The sequence below is a fragment of the Heterocephalus glaber genome, unplaced genomic scaffold (assembly GCF_053883595.1).
Source record: "Heterocephalus glaber isolate CG9 unplaced genomic scaffold, H.glaber_assembly_v1.0 deba00001729, whole genome shotgun sequence".
NCBI classification, from domain to species: Eukaryota; Metazoa; Chordata; class Mammalia; order Rodentia; family Bathyergidae; genus Heterocephalus; species Heterocephalus glaber.
In genome coordinates this window covers 7,846,929-7,867,052 of record NW_028258440.1, presented here as the reverse complement: position 1 = coordinate 7,867,052, position 20,124 = coordinate 7,846,929, and the positions used below count along the sequence as shown (strand labels likewise).

Sequence of the window (20,124 nt, the reverse complement as noted above, 5' to 3'; positions counted from 1 at the left end):
TCAAGAACTGTAGCTAGAGTATTCTTTCCATAATGAGACAATATTGAAAGGTATTATTTCCAGTGTCTTCAAAAAACTCTTATGCTGCTCTACTATCTATCCCTAGATGAAAATGTTCAAACATAAATGCAATGACAAATTTTAAAAAGTAGAAAATTGCTCAAGTTTCATACTGTGTCTGTCAGAAATTATTCTAAAGACTCCTTCCCATAAACATCTCTGATTACAGTATTCAGATAAAAGTACTTGCATCAAACTCAGTGCTAAGAAGAAAACTCAAACAAATAAAATATGAAATATAGGGCCAGAATGCAACAAGTGTGAACTAGAGTACTGTCTTTTAAGACACAAATTAAAGGCACTTTAATTTGAAACTGCTAATAGTACAATTTCAGAGATTGTGTCAGCATCAGTACTCATTAAAAACTCATGTAGAACTCGACTACTGTAAAAAGCAATGTTCTTCTCATTTGTCAAGAGGACAGAAAGAAAAGTCTTAACAACAATGAAAGCACCCATCAACTCAGGTATTTGAAGAGATTTTCATTAAGAATGTTCTTTTCAAAGTAGATGCATATAAGGCTATATTTTGTGTTTTTTTCAAAGAAAATAGCATTGACCCTTTCTATCTTGTCAGAAAATTTTAGAGACAATACATTTAATACAAAATAGAAGATTAGACTTGACCACATGCATTTATTTGTAGAAGGCTAAATTATACATGTATAGTAAATAAGCATGCATGATTCAATCACCAAGTAATTTGGAATTTATAATCACTTGAGTGTCATTGGGTAAAATTTGTCATTCTCTATTTTCAGAAAATCAAGAACAGATAAGAAGGGCCGGGGATTTAGCTCAGTGGTATCGCCGCCTGCTGTGCAAGTTCAAGGATCCGAGTTCGATCCCCAGTACCAAAAAAAAAAAAAAAAGATAAGGAAAGGGCTTCCCGTATTTAAGTGTAAAGCCTGAAATTCTACTAATTTAGAAGTAGCATTTTCAGACAAATTTTCTCTGAGCTATTTAATTCCACCTATAATAAATGAATTTTTTTTTTGAAAAAGCAGACATTAATATTTAATCATGTCTTGAAGGTTATATAGGATGGGAATAATAATGATTTTGGACAGAGAATAAAATGAGTAATTCAGGATGGTGAAGTAGCAATAAACAGGATTTGATGGAAGATGTCCCATATTATAATCTGGCTATCCTATTTTTCTAACAGTGTTTCAGGGAACTAGTATGAAGTACTAAGAGTTATCACTATTGACAGTACTATTTTATATACTCGAAGAAATGATATGCATATTGCATGGGAGGATAGTTGCCCAGCTGAGCTTCAGATGAGATTTCATATGAATGATATTTATGATAAACTAGGTAAAGTTATGGAGATCTGTGTCAGGCAGTTGTTGAAACATTAGTATTGTTACCTTGTACAACTTCAGTTCTAAACTTCTTGTTTTGTTGTCATATCTAATGGGTGACATTCAGTTGGATAATGCATTTACATGGGTTTATCAAATACGTTTAGTTACTACATAGGCACCCTGACTACACTCCTTTTTCTCTCATATAAGCAGCATTTAAGAATACATGTGAAAATGTTGTAATGGAATTATTGTAAATTTAGTCACAGTTACTATTTAAATATTTTGTAAATGGTAACAGTATTAATGAATAATTACTAACTAATCTTAATATTCTGAGAGACAGAGCAGAGGCAGGGTGATCACAAGATTCAGTCCAGCCTGGGCAACTTTGTGACTTACAATCTGACTCTAAATAACAACAATAAAAAATAATAAATGAACAGGGCTCAATGCAAAGATTCTGGATTAAAACCAAAAGAAAAGATTATTTGTGATACATCTTGTGAGTGACCATAGTTTTAAAAAAATGTCAAGGTTCCCACTTCTCTAAACTATAGGTGGTGGAGACAGGAGAATCATATGTTAAAATCCAGCAGCCTGCACAATGTAGTTGATCCTGTCTCTTAAATTAAAAAAAAAAAAAAAAAATGAGGCGGTGACTGGAAATTGAATCCAGAGCCTTCACATTGAGTTTCATCCTCAGACCCCCCAAAACAAAAACAACAACCAAAAAATGTCAAGGTTGCTTTAATACTTTGTAGGGGAAGCACCAATGTGTGAACATATTTAGTTATCAAAGTATCAAGGCAATAAATCAATTAAAATTCAAATCTAAGCCTTGAGACTTCAGGTGCATTTTAGTTATGATAAATCACATAAAATTCTGACATGCACATTTTGAGTTCCAAAAATTATAACTTTATATGGTTAGGTCAAATATAATCCCTGTTTTTGTAGCAATATAAGGCTTATTTCTAGGATGAAGTATGGCCTTTGATCAAGTAAAGTCTGACCAACTATGAGGTTGCACTATGTGGAAGATAAATGGATAAAAAGCACAAATTCTCAAGGAAGGAGAGATTAAACGGAAGGCATAAAAAAAGGAACATTGACTATTAAACTATTTACAGCTACGCAATACTAAAAAATGTAAATTGAAAATCCACTTTAGTGATGATTTCCAACTACCATAAAGATGAAATATATCAGATAAATAAATATTCTTTTGTTTTTCCTCTAGATATCTAGAGATACTCAAGATAAGTTGGGATTTCAAGAGTAAAAACTACTTATTTCCATAAAATCATACAAAATTAAACATTATGCTAATTTTATATTTTATTCTTAAAGAAGAAGCATACAGGCAAGAATACTATAGGATGCAGAAAATTGATTTTTAGAAAACTAGATTGCATAACCTTCTCCTATGCTGAAATGCTAAGCAACAACAGATGATCTATATACTAAGTAAAGAGAACAAAGAGTCAGTTAAAAAATGTATTGTTTTGCCTGTAAATAATAGTAAAGTTTTTAGTTAACTAATAATTACTATTAACATTATAGTAATTCTTTTGAATACAGTTTCATTGTGTAAAAATTGAGTGTTCTCACAATTTTTATTTCTATCCTATTTTGAAATCTTGATAATTGCAGCAATTTTAACCTCATACTTCCAGAAGATAAGGATCAGTTAAAAGTAAGGAAAAAAACACCCTCTTTACATGAGTCAAGAATTCTGATTTTTCTGGACACCCTTCCTAGTTTATTTCCCTATATTATCTTTGTTTTCTCTCAAGTATTTCAGTTTGTGTTCCTTAACTTAATGTCTCTGTATGAAATATTAGTGACTAGGAAAGATTTAGGGCAAAAGGATGAATTATAATTCAATGATGATTTTATTTTCCTGCATTCTCTCACTGAAGTGGAGTAGAAATGTATGTATGATTCAAAATTAATGATGACATATAAAAGGATGGATTAAAAGATAGAGTAACTTACATTTGCATGTGTAACTTCCATCTATCAAAAGGTTATATTAGTAGAGGGAAAAGGAGAGAATTTTTCAGAGCTTTTCAAATAATATTGTATAGATATTCACTTAGGCCATCTTAGGCCATAAAATATGAAGTAAAAGCTTCTATTTCAATGGTGAGATCGAGACAACAAAGGGAAATTTTTATAAATTAATTGACTCTTAGCTTTCTTTGGGATTGAAAGAAATGGCAAGAGTTGGCTGAATTCTAAAATAGCCAAAAAAATGCCTATGAATTTGAGATGATGAGAGTATAGAATGAACTCCAGAAGTTGTAATGCTTCAAGATCAAATTAAGACGGGATGTACCCATTGTGAAACAGCAAGAGTGACTTCAAAAAAGTGGCTTTCAATAGTCAATATGTTTTTCCAATCTAATGTTTTTGCAGTTATTGCTGGCCTTAATTTTATTAGAATTTATTAAGCATTACTGTCTATATTCAACTGTGCTTTGGTAAATAGACATGTCTGAGCTGCATTTCCTAGGAATATAACCAAATTGGATGAGCAGGGTAAAATACTAGCAGTTTGAGATGAATTATAAGATAGAGGAATGGTAGAGAAGTCCATATCACAAATTCAAAATGAGAATTTAAATCAACCATTAGTGTAATATAAGCTTAACATAGAAATGCTTAGAGTTCACAAAAGAAGAAATAGACATTTGTGCAGTCACTTAGGTTATTTTTAAAATATAATTCGGGGAAAAATGAGGAAGACAATAGGCTCAGAATTTGTGGACACTTGACATTACAGGTTTAATATATTTTAATGATCATTTTTATGAGATTAAATTCAGATACTGATTCTCATTCATTTCTGTTCTCATATTTGCAACTGACATGGATTAGAACCCTTAATAAATATTCTTAAATGGGTAAGTAATGTACATATTTAGGGTGAGAGTATGGTAAATTGGAAATAACCCTGTTTGAGAATATTTAATTTGTCATACTCAAATTTATTATTTCAAAAATATAAAAACAGATTGATCCTCTCAAGAAAATTTTAGAAGATTGATTCCAATGTCTTAAGTATGTATGGGAAGAGCTAAAATTCATTCTGTCAAAAGGCTTACAAAAAAACACACATAAAATACATTGTAAGTTACAGTGACAAAATCTGAAAATTCACTTCCAATATTGGGCCTTTAGTTTCCTGACTTTATCTTCGTCCATTATGAATAAAGTATACTAAAATAAAGGTATTTTTATATTATGTTGCAACCTGATTGTACTGCCTTTATGTAATCTTGTCCCTTTTCTTCTTTTATTTTTTATGTTTATTTTGTGTGTGAGTAGTTTTCAAAGCATTTTTCATTTGTTGCACAGTTATTCATATTTCCTCAAGGTTTTTCAATTCAGGGTAATGTTTAGCCAATCTTCACTGTGGCTGGAAAGAAAGGTAGTCATCAGACAATGAGGTAGAAAGCCAAGATATTTCTTAAATAATCTTGTCTATTTGCAAACAAAGTATATATACTTTCCTGGCTCAGCGGTCACAAAAGTCCCATACAGTGCTTTTGCTGTGTGTAGTCTGCTGTTTTTTACTCTCCCCATTGAAGTAACTTGTCTCATCATCAAAGACAAACTGCTCTAGACACAAGATAATCAGATTGTTGTCATTTGTCGGAGATTGTGACTGACCAGTCTAGGTTCTTGGAGTCACAAAGAAAGAATTGAGCAGAATACACAGAAGTGGAAGAACAAGTATAAATTTAACAAAACTAACACATTTCAGGGTGGGAGCAGGCCAGTGAAGAGCTCATAACCCCAAAGAAGTCAGGTGTCAGAAACTCTGGTTTTTATGAGGAGAGAATAACCCCTGGCACTGACACAGTACTTTGCTCCAACCAGGAAAATGTCTCCTCCTCTTTGCTGGAGGGGGCAGCTTTTGTTCTTGGATAGAAATTTATGGAACTGTCATGGTGTCCAAAGCCCATCAAAGCCTTGTCAAAATCATAAGGTAAATGAGATTATAATATTTTATAATTAAGTTGAGGTTACATTCAGTTGTTCAAAATATTTTATAGGTCATATGTCATTAGATATGGCCTAGTTAGGGTCAGGTGCTCTTTGCGGATTTTAAAGAGCTATCTTAGGCCCCCAAAAGCTTATAGTGTATGTGTTCTCTTTGCCTTTACCAGGTGTGGTCTACTCTTTGGAATTGGATGCTTTCTGTGGGTTTGGAGAGCTCATTTCCTCTTTTGTTCTGTACTCTGGGAGTTTGTTTGATTGTTTGATGGGTTTTTTTTTCTCTCTCTCTCCAGATCATCAATATCATTCATTTTGCCTTTGCTTTTTCTCAGTGTTATACAATTCAGCTGGGGTAAAGGAAGGCTGTATTTTGCCACGTACGCATCCAATAAATAGATGTTCTGTTTATGGAAATTTAAAAAAAATACTCAAACAGAAAAAAAATAGTTCAGCTTCTATTTTTATTATGTCAGCATTTACAAACATTATCATGACAAATTAGCCCTCCTGCATGTGTTGACTTCTCCTACTGCCCCTCCCATTTGTGGCACATCACTGCTTTTTTTTTCTTTATAATTTTTCCTTTTTAATTTAGTTAACAAATTGCTTAGAATCATGGACACAAAATCTGGACTACTGGAGTTCAAAGACCAAATCTACCACTAACTATGTTTGCTTTTCCAAATCACTTAACTAGTTGTAGATGCATTGATAACATCTATTTCATAAACACATTGTCATAAATTAATGACTTGTTTATAGTAGTTCTTATAATAACTAATATATTAGTTATTGTATCATAGTATTAATAATATAATATTATTAATTTGGGAAATTTTTTGAAAATAGGTAGAATTATCCTAAGATTTTATTAATTTGAAATTTGGTTGCCGCAATATTTGTCACATTTTCATTTCTTCTGGATATAATTGCAAAACTCAATGATGAAGTAGAAGAAACTGACCCTTTTCATATATTTTACTAACCTGAGTATCAAAAGAGGAGCCACTGAAAAGAAAAAAAATTTGCACAGAAAATCTCATAGGTTATCATTTGGGTATTTATGGAATGCCTACTTTATCTTAGATACTGAGAATGATACCAATATCATCTCTACCCTTCTCATTTAGTAGACTCTGGTGGACAAGCGTAAGTCATGTCAAGGTTTATGTATATAGAAAGTCAAACCTTTATTAACAATGGGAGTCATTGTTTATGGACCAGAAAATTATTTTTCAATATTATATCTTCACATGATTTCCCCATGTAGGATTTCAAGAAGCCATTGATTATTTCTGAACATTGTTAGTTAAGATGAATTGTAATTATTAGTGGACAAGAAGTTATCTAAATATTAATTGAATAATTTTTAACAGGAACTCATAATACAGCAATAAAATATTAAAATCTTTAAGAGATAGTGACCTTCAATTATATTAAAAGAATAGATAAAATGCTGTTTTAAATGGCCTATTTGATAAAATAGTGCAAAATAAGTTTTTTGCTATAATTTTGTTACTTCTTTTAAATAAATTTCTCATATTTCAAAGTTTAGAATGACTTTCACGACAACAAAACATGTTTATGAAGTAAAGCAATATTATCTCAGATTATTATTGTTTGTTTTAGTCTAGAATTCATATTCTATGGGTTAAACGGATCAGCTGGATTTATATCTATTTATTAAAAAGGCCTATTGAGATAATCAATAAAATGATATAGTACAATTAATTTATTTTTTAGAAAATACAAAGTGAAATTTCTTTAATTTTGTAGAAGACAAATGGGGCACTTAAATAGGTGTGATACTTAACTAATTGTGTCATTTGAGGAAGAAATGCCCAATTAAATGGACTCAGCATAGTTCTGAGTGTAGAATATTCACCTAGGGAGGATTGTCATCAGAATGGTATACAAGAGAAACAAAGAGAGAAGACTGCAGCTTCTGTTTCTTGAGAGGAGCTCCAGTATTTGCCTTTATATTGGACATTATCCCCTGGTTTCTAGCACAGACTCCAGCCTCCAGCACAGACTCTTCAGCCTTCCAATGCAGACCCTTCAGCCTCCTGAACAGACTCACATGGGAGACTAGAGTGAGCTCCAGGCGTTTACCTGGATCCCTCCAATCTCCAGGGCACAGACATACCTTTTTCATTCTTACACATCTGTCTCTGTGGGTGGCCATTGTAAGCCAAACTGGCAAATTCTCATATATTGGTATATCTTGCATTAAATGTTTCTTTATTAAGCACTGACTGATAAAGATTTTTGTACTGGGAGTGGCTGTAGAGAAACAATTGTAAGATGAAATTCTTTAATGGCTTTTGGGGTTCCTGGAGTTGGCTCCCCAATTTGATGAGACCTAAGGACACCATGGTCTCTCTATCTAGTGCTGTGAGGAATCCTGGTAGCCCTTGGTGTAAACTGTTTAAAGTAATATGCAATGTAAATCCATTTGACTATTCTAATTTATCACTTTTGATATGTAAGAAATTTAGCATCTCCATATATGAAACCTTTTAATTTTTTGGGCAGAGTGGGGAGTATAATGATGCTGGCTGGTTGCTCTTAGTATCTCTAGACAAACTAGTGAAGGAAAACAATGAGCTCAAAATATCCATAGGAAATCTAAAGTCTTCTAACTGCGAGGTCAAATTAGAAGGAAAATAAGGAGCTCCAAGATTCCAGTTCCCAGCTTCAGACACATAAAAGATTTTAAAGTTTCTAAATGTGTCTTGAAAGAAAATCTCCCATCATTTAACCACATGCCCGAGATTGCTGAAAGCCAAACACAGGCCCTCATAATACACCTGGCTGAAATACAGCATGAGTTTAATGCTCAGTTTCAAAACGTATCTGAAGTAAACGTGAGAACTCTGATCAGAAAAGAATGGGAACCTGTAAACTGGGATGGAGATGTGTGGGAGGATCCTGATGAGGCTGAGGATGTTGAGCTCTTAGAATCTGAAGAGATTATTTTGCCAGAGGAATAGATTTCCTCACCCACAGAAACAGAGGCATCCCCACCCTCCAACCCCTGTGGTGATGGTATTTTCTTGTATACCTGAGGAAACTAATCCTGTGTTGACCAAGCACTATAGTGCTGAAACTCCTGTGGCACCACCCTCACCACCCACTTTTGTCTCTAGGCCTATAACCAGGCTGGAATCGCAGGAGGCTCCTAAGGATGAGGTACATAGTGTGACCCATGAGGAGTTCCGCTACTGTCCCAAAAAGCTTATTGAGTTTTTTAACTCTTATAAGCAGAGGCCTGATAATCAAGTGTGGTAGTGGATTTTACAGGTATGGGATAATGGTGGCAAAAACATACACCTGGATCAGACTGAGTTTGTTGCTATGGGCCTGTTAAGCAGAGATTCTGAATTTAATATTGCTACTTGTGGAGTAAAGAAAGGTGTCACTAGTTTATTTGGGTGGTTGGCAGAAATATGGATTAAAAATGGCCCACTGTGAATGGAGTTGGAGATGCCTGACATTCCAGGGTTTACTGTTGTTCAGAGGCTTAGGAAAAAGGGGGTACTGGAGTGGATTTGTCATGTCAAACCTAATCTGCCGCACTAGGATGACCAGAAATTTTCCTTCAATAACACCTTGAGGAACAGATTTGTGAGGGTAGCATCAGCATCGCTGAAGAGCCCTGTCATTTCTCTTCTCTGTATGTCTGATATCTTACAGTGCTCAATTGGGAAATTTAAGGGCAATGGGTTTGATTGGATTCAAGTGGCATGGGTCAAGTGGCAGCACTTAATCACCAAAGACAGGTTGTACGCATTTATTCTAATGGACAGCAGAAGAAAAGCAATGATTAGAATGATCTGACACATGTAGACCTATGGTATTAGCTGATTATCCATTGTACCCAAAAGTAAATTAAACAGGAAATCTACAAAAATTTTACTATATTTATATAGTTGAAAACATTTAAGGGCAAATGAACAGAAACCTGCTTCAAAGAGTTGTAACAGGGAATCATGTCCCCTCAACCAGTTCCCAGATTTGAGCCAGTTTACAGACCCAGCACCCCTCAAATAAAGGGAAGGGTGAGTCCTTGAGGAAGGACCCTGGTGCACTGCCAAAAATGCATGTAGTCAGTCTTTCTTCCATCCTTCCCCAAGGGGACCTGAGGCCTTTTGCCAGAGAAACTGTATATTAGGGAAAGGGAAATAATCAGGCATTTTGGGGGCTACTGCACACTGATTTGAACTGACACTGATTCCAGGGGATCCAAAATGTCATTTTTGCCCTCCAATAGGAGTAATGGGCCTATGGAGGTCAGGTGACCAATGGAGATTTAGCAAAGGTCCAACTCACAGTGGGTACAGCACAATCCTTGAATCCATTATGAAGTCATTTGCCCAGTTCCAGAATGCATAATTAGGACAGATATATTTAATACTTGGCAGAAAACTCACATTGGTTCCTTAACCTGTAGTGTGATGGCTATTATGTTTGAAAGGCCAAATGGAAGCCATTAGAGTTGACTTCACCTGGTAAAATAGCAAACCAGAAACAATATTGCATCCCTGGAGGGATTGCAGAGATTAGTGGTACTCTCGAGGTCTTGAAGGACACAGAGGTTGTGGTCCTCAACACATCTCCATTTAATTCTCCCATTTGGCCTATACAGAGTCAGATGGGTCTTGCAGAAGGATGAAAGATTACCACAAACTGAATCAAGTGGTGACTCTGATTGTAGCTGCTGTACTAGATGTGCTTTCTTTACTTGAGCAGGTTAACACATGTACTGGTACTTGGTATGCAACTACTGATTTGGTGAATGCTTTCTTCTCCATATTTATCCATAAGGACCATCAAAAACAATTTACTTTCAGCAAGGCCAGGAATAAACTTCACTGTCCTACCTCAGGCTAATATTAACTCTCCAACTCTGTGTAACAACCTAGTTTGCAAAGATAATGATTGCCTTTCTTTCCCAAAAGTATCACACTAGTTCTTTACATTGATGGTATTATGCTGATTGGACAAAGTGAGAAGGAGGTAGAAACTATTCTGGATTTGTTAGTAATCTATTTGAGAGGCACAAGATGGGAAATAAATCCAACTAAAATTCAAGGTCCTTCTACCTCGATGAAATTTCTAGGAGTCCAGGAGTGTGAGGCATGTAGAGATATTCCTTCAAAAGTAAAATATAAGTTGTTGCATCTGGCTCCCCCTGCAACCAAACTAGAGGCACAATGCCTAATGGGCCTGTTTGAATTTTGGAGGCTACACATTCCTCACTTAGGTGTTTTATTGTGTGACTCAGAAAGCTGCTAGCTTTGAATCCGGCCCAGGGCTACTGTGCCAGATGTTCTGCCACTGTGGGTATATGATCCTACAGGTCAAATGGTACTTGAATTGTGAGTGCCAGTCAGGGATGCTGTTTTGAGTCACTAGCAGGGACCCATAGTGGAATTGCAGTAAAGATCTTTAGAGTTTTGGAGCAAGGCTTTTCCATCTTCTTTAGATAATTGCTCTCTTTGAAAAACAGCTTATAGTCTGCTACTAGGCCTTAGTGGAAACTGAATACTTGACCTTGAAACAATAGGTTACCAACTGACCTGAGTTGCCTATCATGACTAGGATATAATCTGATCCATTGAGTCATAAGGTTGGATGTAAATATCTATCATTAAATAGAAATGGTATATATGTGATCAATCCTAAGTAGATCCAGAGGGTACAAGTAAGTTACATGTAGAAGTTTCCCAGATGTCTATGGCTCCTCTTCCTAACTATTCCTCTTCCTACTACTCCTCTTCCTAATATTGTATTGTGTTTCCCAGCATGCAGCTATGGCCTCATGGAATATGTCATATGATTAGGTGTCAGAGGAGGAGAAGGTTAGTGTCCGATATACAGATGGTTCTACTCATTATGCAAGCACCACCTGTAAGTGGATAACTGCAGCATTGCCGCCCCTTTCCAGGACATCCCTGAAGGACAGCAATGAAGGAAATTCTTCACAATGGGCCAAACTTCAGGCAGTGCACCTGGTAGTACTTTTTGCCTGAAAAGAGAAATGGCCAGATGTGCAATGTGTATGATTCATGGGCTGTAGCCAATGGTCTGGCTGGATCCTCAGGAACTTGGGGGGAACATAACTGTAAAATTAGTGACAAAGGGCTTCTGCCAGAGGCCCGCCATTCCACTGGCGAGTGGGTGCAGATACCGGGGAGCAGCAGTGTGCACCATATCTGTGTGGCAGCAGACAAATCCCAATCAGGGATCCACCCCAACCTCAGAAGCTCCTGTACTACTACCCAGGCCTGGGATCTGCCCAGAAAGGACCTGCACAGGTGCGAGGGCTTCCACCAGAGTCCCACCATTCCCATCAGTGAGTGCGTGCAGATCCCAGGGAGCAGCTGTGTGGCCCAGACCAGTGCAACTGTAGGCAGATACCAGTTGGGGTCCGCCCAAATCCCAGAGGCTCAGGCACACCCACACAGGCCAGGGTTCCACCCAGAGAGGAGCTGCACCGGCTCACGGGCTTCAGCCAGAGGCCTGCCATACCACTGGCCACATCCAGGGACAGGCCTGGAGAAGAGATGTACAGGCACACTAGCAATACCCAGAGACTCACCTCGATACCAATGATAAGTGTGAGGAGACCTGAGCCAAGGGCTGTGTAGACAACAGGAACTGGGGTGCACAGCCCCCAAACAAAGGCCCTCCCAGACAACAGGTACATAGGGGCTCCAGTGAGAGTCTCACCCAGATACAATCCCAAGTGTGCACAGGCCCCAGACAGAAGTCTGCCCAGACAACAGGTCAGCTCAGAGATCTAGAAGGCCACCACTCTGAACACAGGAATTGGTGTACTGGTGACCAGCAGAGTAAAGGCTGTTCGGTGGCTTGCTGAGAATTCAAGACCACTGGGTGAGCAATAAGTCACCTCAACAAAGACACAGCAGGCTGCATCTGTTGAAATGAGAAGACATGTAAATAAGTCCCCAAAACAGACTTCCAGATCACCTAAGGGAACCCCAAAGGGCAATACGATGGAACAATTTGATACTCAACTACCTGGATGCTCTGAACTGGCAATGAAAGGGGACCTAGAAAAAAATGAAATCAGAAATAAATTCTCAGATAACAGCAGAGATTGTGCCCATTGTACAAGACATGATTAATAAATCTAGAGAAGACATGGATAAAACAATAGAGGAGCTGAGAAACATGTTGGAATCCCAACATAGGAAACAAATGGAATCCATGGAACAGAAGCAAACACTTTTCCAGGAGATTAAAAAGTCCATTAAAAGTTTACTCAGCAGAATGAGCCAATGAGAGGATAGAATTTCATATATAGAAGATAAGATTGCAATTAGTGACCAGGAAAAGGAAAATTTCTTAAAAATATGAAGGGACCATGAGAAATCAATCCAGCAGCTACAAGATGATGCAAAGAATAAAAACATCAGAATGAAAAGAAGAAACAGGAGAGATTGCAGATGACATAAAAAAAAAAAAAAACTGTTCACAGAAGTGATGCCAGAAATCTTCCCAAATAGGGGAAAAAAGAACTTGACATAGAGTTAAGTGAGGTATATAGGACTCCAACTAGCATAATCAAAAAAAAATCTGTACATAGATAATAGTTGAGGTTCCAGAAACAAAACAGAAGAACAAAATTCTACAAGCAATTAGAGAAAAGAAACAAATCACATACTAAGAAAAGCCCATCAGAATCACAGCAGACCTCTCAACGCAAACCCACAAGGCAAAAAGAGCATGGAGTGACATTTAAAGCCCTAAAGGAAAACAACCTCAAACCCAGATTGATATACTATTCAAAACTATCTTTCCAAATTGATGGAGAAGTAAGATACTTTCATGGCAAACAGCACTTTAGGAACTTCATGAATACCAAACCAGCACTCCAAATAATTTTAAACAATATCCTAGGAAAAGACAATGAGGATCACAACCCCAGGAAGCCCTGCAGAATAAATCCATCAGGCAGGACAAGAAATTAAATACAAAGGGGGAGACTCCAATAAAAAGAAAAAGACATAACAAGGATAAGTCCATACATATCAGTTATAACCATCAATGTTAATGGTGTCAATTCACCAATCAAAAGAAATAGACTGGTGGATGGGTCAAGAAGCAAGATCTAACAATATGCTGTGTACAAGAAAAACACTTAATTCAGAAAGAAACTCATAGACTGAAAGATAGAGGGTGGAAAGCAATACTCCATGCAAAAGGAACCACCTCCCCCCCAGAAAAAGTAGGAGTAGCTATCCTCTTTGCAGATCAAGTGGATTTCAAACCAACACTGATTAAGAGAGACAGAGAAAGAAAGACACTACATCCTTGTAAAGGGAACAATACAAGAGGAAGAGATGACAATTATTTATACATATATATATATATATATATATAAAACACTAGAGCACCCAATTGTATAAAAAAAATACTAATGGACAAGAAAATTCAAAGAAGCACTAATACAATAGTAGTTGAGGACCTCAATACACCACTGTCACAAACGGATAGATCAACTAGACAAAAAACAAACATCAAAATACTAGAACTCAATCAAACTCTTGAACAAATGAACTTAACAGATGTTTACAGAGTTTTCCACCCCACAAAATCAGAATACACATTCTTTTTCTTTCTTTCTTTTTTCTTTTTTTTTTTTTTTTTGAACTGGGGATTGAACTCCAGAACTTGCAGTTGCAAGGCAGGCACCGGAACCACTGAGCTAAATCCCCAGCAGAATACACATTCTTTTCAGCTGCACATCAGTCATTCTCTAAAATAGACCACATGGTCTCTCATAGATGTTAAGTAAGTGCCAAGGAATTGAAGTTATTTCCTGTGTATTATCAGATCATAGAGGGATGAAATTGGAGATCAATAGGAAAAGAAACCACAAGAATTTCATAAACACATGGAAACTGTACAACTCACTTCAGAATAACCAATGGGTCACAGAGGAAATTAAAGAAGAAATCAGGCAGTTCCCACAATTTAATGACAAAGCCAACACAACATATTAGAATCTATGGGACACAATGAAAGCAGTCCTACGAGGAAAATTCATAGAAATGAATACTCACATTAGGAAAGCAGAGTGAGCTCAATTACACAACCTGATACTGAGACTCAAGCTTCTAGAAAAAGAAGAATGGAACATAATGAAAGCTCATACAAGGGAGGAAATTATGAACATCAGGGCAAAAATCAATGCAATGGAGATAAGAGAACAACACAAAAAATCAACGAAGCCAAGAGTTGGTTCTTCAAAAAAATAAAAAAAATTGACAAACCCTTAGCCAACCTTATCAGAAAAAGGAAAGAAAAGACCCAAATCCATGTAATTAGGAATGAAAAGGTGAAATTACAATGGACCCAGCAGAAATCCAGAGGATCAATATCTACTTTGAGAACCTATACACCAATAAGATGGAAAATACAGAAGAAATGGAAGATTCCTAGATACTTGTAAATTACCAAAGTTGAAGGAAGATGACCTAAAAATTCTAAATGACCCAATATCAATCAATGAAATTGAAGACATAATTAAAAATTTACCAACTAAGGAAAGCCCAGGCCCTGATGGCTTCTACAAGACATTTAGAGAGGAACTACTGCCATTACTATTTAAACTCTTCAATGAAATTGAAAGGGAAGCAATACTCCCAAATTCATTCCTGGAAGCAAGCATCACCTTGATCCCCAAAGCAGAGAAAGACCCAACTGAAAAAGAGTACTATAGGCCAATCTCACTAATGAACATAGATGCAAAAATCCTTAATAAGATACTGGCAGATAGAACGCAGAAGATCATCAAGATGATCATACACCCTGATCAAGTGGGATTTATCCCAGGGATGAAGGGATGGTTCAACATATGGAAATCAATAAATATAATACATATATCAATAGAGTCAAGGACAAGAACCATATGATCACCTCAATACATGCAGTAAAAGCATTTGACAAAATTTAACATGCATTTATGATCAAAACCCTACAAAAAATTGGTATAGATGGTCTCTGCCTCAATCTGATAAAAGCCATCTATGAAAGACCAACTGCCAATATCATACTAAATGGTCAAAAACTGAAGTCCTTCATACTAAACTAAGGAACAAGAGAAGGATGTCCACTATCACCACTCCTGTTCAATATAGTTTTGGAAAAAAATTAGCCACAGCAATTAGACAAGAAAAAGAAATAAATGTAATAAAGATAGGAAACAAAGAAGTCAAATTGTCATTATTTGAAGATGACATGATTCTCTATACAGAAGAACCTAAGAACTCCACCAAAAGTCTTCTAGACTTAATAACCAAATTCAGTAAAGTAACTGGATCCAAGATCAACACACACAAATCAATAGGTTTTCTGTACACCAAAAACAGACTCACTGAGAGAGAAATGGGGCAATCAATTCCTTTCACAATAGCTTCCAAAAAATTTAAAAACCTAGGATTCAACCTAACAAAAGAAATTAAAGACCTCTACACTGAAAACTATAATACTCTGAAAAGAGAGATTAAAGATGATTTCAGAAAATGAAAAGACATCCCTTGCTCCTGGGTAGGAAGAATCAGCATAGTGAAAATAGCCATACTTCCAAAACTTCTATATAAATTCAATGCAATCCCAAATGAAATCCCAGCAGCATACTTCACAGACCTGGAGAAAACTATCCAAATATTCATTTGGAACAAGAAGAGACCTAGAATAGCAAAATCAATCATAGGCAATGAAGACGAGGTAGGGGGTAGCACAATTCCCAACATGAAACTATACTACAAAGCTACTGTGGTAAAAAAAAAAACAAAAAACAAAACAGCATGGTACTGGCAAAGAAACAGACCTGAGGACCAGTGGAACAGATTAGAAGATGCAGAAACAACTCTAGACACACTCAGTCATCTCATCTTTGACAAAGGAGCCAAACACCCTCACTGGAGGAAAGATAGCCTCTTTAATAAATGTTGCTGGAAAAATTGGGTTTCAACTTTTCATAGATTAAAACTAGACACATATCTCTCACCATGCACTAAAGTAAAACTGAAACTGATTAAAGATCTAAATATTAAAACAGAAACGCTAAACCGGCTGGAAGATTGATTAAGTTGAACTCTTGAAGACATTCGTGTAGGAAAAGATTTAATGAACAAAACCTCAGTTGTTCATGAACTAACACAAACAATTAACAAGTGGGATCTCTTCTTACTAAAAAGCTTCTGCACAGCAAAAGAAACCACCAACAGTGTGAAGAGACAACTCACAATCTGGTAAAATTTTTTCACCAGCTCTCCCTCAGACAAAGGTCTACTATCTAGAATCTATAAAGAACTTAAAAAAATCAGACCTCCCAAATTTAAGGACCCAATTCAAAAATGGACATCTGAAATGAACAGACATTTCTCAGGCAGAGAAGTAGAAATAGCAAATAAACATATGAAAAAGTGTTCAACTTCACTGGTCATTTGAGAGATGCAAATGAAAACAACACAAAGCTTCCACCTCACCCCAGAAAGAATGGCTGCTATCATGAAATCAACCAATAACAAATGCTGGTGGGGCTATGGAGAAAGAGGAACCCTACTCCACTGCTTGTGGGAGTGTAGACTGGTACAACCACTCTAAAAATCTGTATGGAGATACCTCAAAGAACTAGGATTGGAACTCTCATTTGACCCAACTATTCTGGTGTTGGGTATCTTTCCCAAAGAATTAAAAGTATCATACCACAGTGATATACGTGCACCCATGTTCATAGCACCACAATTGGTGATAGCTAAAACTTGGAAACAACCCAGTTGTCTATCACCTGGAGAGTGGATAAAGAAAATGTGTTTTTTTTTATAAAATGGAGTATTACTCCTGCATATAGAATGAGGAGCTAGACACATTTGTAGCTAAATGGATGCACATTGGGGCAATACTCTTAAGTGAAATAAATAGGACACACATGTAAATACCGAATAGTTTCTCTAGTGTGAGAAACTGAAAGTGTAAAGAAGGACTAAAAGGTGTAACAGATAATGTGAAATAGAAAGAAAAGGTGCAAAGCGGAGGGGGAAATTGGAAGGGTAGAGGTAAGGAAAGAAGGTAACTGAATTAATGTGAAAAGAAGAAAAAATGGAAACTAAGTCTTTATAGATAGGGAGGGGTAGAGGGATTAAAGAGAAGGCAGAGGAATGGAAAAAATAAGAACCTACATGGATTATGTAAAGGTGCAATTTTCCAATGATGAATGTCATTATATTGTATGCATTAAATGTACTAATAAAATTAATTAAAAATGTTAGAGAAAGGTATGTAATTTTTTGTGGAGAAATATTTTGCTTTCTCTGATACTGAGATTTGAAGGTGATAAATAATAGTATAGGTATGGTAGGGCCATTTATCTTTATACTAGATTTTCTAGCATTTTCTATTAAGACCACACATAAAAACCTAAATGATGCATTAAAATGTTGGATATATGAAAGAAATATGAATGTTTTCAGAATCAAAATGGAGTTCTTTCTGTCAACCTTAAATTTTTCTTTTTTTTTCTTTTCTGATACCAGGGATTGAACTCAGGTCCTTGCGCTTGTGCAGCAGGCAGCGAAACCACTGAGCTAAATCCCCGGCCCTTAAAATTCTTTAAAGAGTAGTTGTAATATTATAAAGAAAACATTCTTAATGCACAATAGTAGCCATGACATGTGACATTGCCAGAAGCACAGATTTGCACACAAGACATTACAACTTTACACAAAGTATACTTCTACAAGGATTCTGTCCAGCAATTGTGTGTTCAAACTCAGACCAATGCTGCTCTTGTTATTAACCAGTGTGGACAAGGATTATGTTTTCCAAAGATCTGATATAGTCTTCCTTGTTGGTCTTCAAAAACTTCTCTTTGCTTCAAACTCTTTGAAGCATACAATATTTTCTGTCATGTATACATCCTTTACAAGGTTCTCTGCTGGTCCCAAATAAACATCATTTTCTGAGAAAAAAAATTAGTGACAAAGATATTTGCAGAAGAGGAATGTGGTTAGACATATCCATATGGGCGAAGGAAGTAAAAAATTTTGCTTCTGCTAAAACTAGCATCCATAGACTCACATAATGCCTACTCCACTGTCATGAAATTCCACACAGTACTGCTTCTGACCAAGAATCATATTTTATTGCCAAAGATGTGCAGCAATGGGCTCATGTGGATGGGATTAACTGGTCTTACATGTTCCTCACTATCCAGAAGTGGATAGATTGATACAATAGTGGAATGGTCTTTTTTTTTATTCATTGCTTTTATTGGTACATTTTAGGTATTCGATATGCTGACATTCATTATTGGGAATTTGTACCTTTACATAATATATCTTGGTTCTTATTTTTTTCCCTTTCCCCTGCCTTCCCTTCAACCCCTCCACTTCTCCCTATTTACAAAGACTTTGTTTCCATTTTTCCCTTAAATGGGTGCACATTGAAGCCATACTCTTAAGTGAAATAGATAGGACACACATGTGTAAATACCAAATAGTTTCTCTGGTGTGAGAATCTAAAAGTGTAAATAAGGATCAAAATGTATAATAGATAAAGTGAAATAGGAATAGAAGTGAAAGGAATAATTATGGAATGGTCTTTTGAAGATACACTTACAACCACCATTTAGGTGGGAATAGGTTGCAGGGCTGGAGTAAGGTTCTTAAAAAGACTGTATATGCATTGAATCAGCATGCACTATGTGGTACCGTGTCTACCATAGCTAGGATTCATGAGTCCAGAAATCGAGGGATGAAAGTGAGAATGGTATCACTCACCTTTACTCCTAGTGATCCATTAGCAAAATTTTGCTTCCTATTCCTGAAAATGTAGGCTCTGCTGGCTTAGAAGTCTAGTTTCCGGAGAAGGGAAGGCTTATACCTAGAAGAATATCAATGATAATATTGAGCTGGAACCTAATAGTTCCCCTTGTTCATTTTGTTCTCCTCATGTCTCTGAGGAAACAAGCTACAAAGGGAGTTATGGTGTTGGCAGTGATGACTGAACCAGGCTGTTATGAGGAAATTGGACTATGACTCCACTATGGCGGGAAAGATGAATATATGTGGAGTACAGGATATCCCTTAGGCTGCCTCCTAGTATTATTATGCCCTGTTTTTATAGTCAATGAGAAACTGCAATAAGCCAATCCAGGCAGAATGACAAATGGACCAGAACCTTCAGAAATGAAGACATTATGGAATGGGCAGCAAAAGAAGATAGTTCTAAATACAAGCTATGATATCACAACCAGCTACACAAATGAGGATTGTAATTGTAATAGTTCTCTCCTAATACACGTCTAAGGTAATGTAATGTTGACGGACTTAATATCGATTCTTAAGTATTGTTAAACCAATGTTCAAGTTATAAAATGGTAGGAGTAAGCATCATCCAAAGAAAACTTGCTTTCTATTCTGGGGAGGAAATTAGTGTGTTTCCGTTTGTATGCAGAATATTTATAACATGTTAGGAGAAATTATGAACTTGTCTTTGTGGCAAGAAAGTTTCTTGAAGGCAGAGACTATGGTTTAAAGAAATGTATCTAGTTGTCAAGTTGACAAAGAGTGAATTGTGATAGTCAATTGATTGTTTCAATTTGAAAAAGAAATGCCTCGGGCCGGGGATTTAGCTCAGCGTTTCTGCCGCCTGCCTCGCAAGCACAAGGTCCTGCGTAGGATCCCTGGCACCAAAAAACAAA

General features: G+C 36.3%; 2 pseudogenes; both read left to right on the top strand.

The window, feature by feature from the left end:
* The first annotated feature begins 9,602 nt into the window (after positions 1-9,602).
* LOC106010660 (uncharacterized) lies at positions 9,603-12,002 on the top strand (annotated as a pseudogene).
* A 6,421-nt stretch (positions 12,003-18,423) lies between these two features.
* Positions 18,424-19,567, top strand: LOC147821579 (uncharacterized; annotated as a pseudogene).
* Positions 19,568-20,124: the final 557 nt, after the last annotated feature.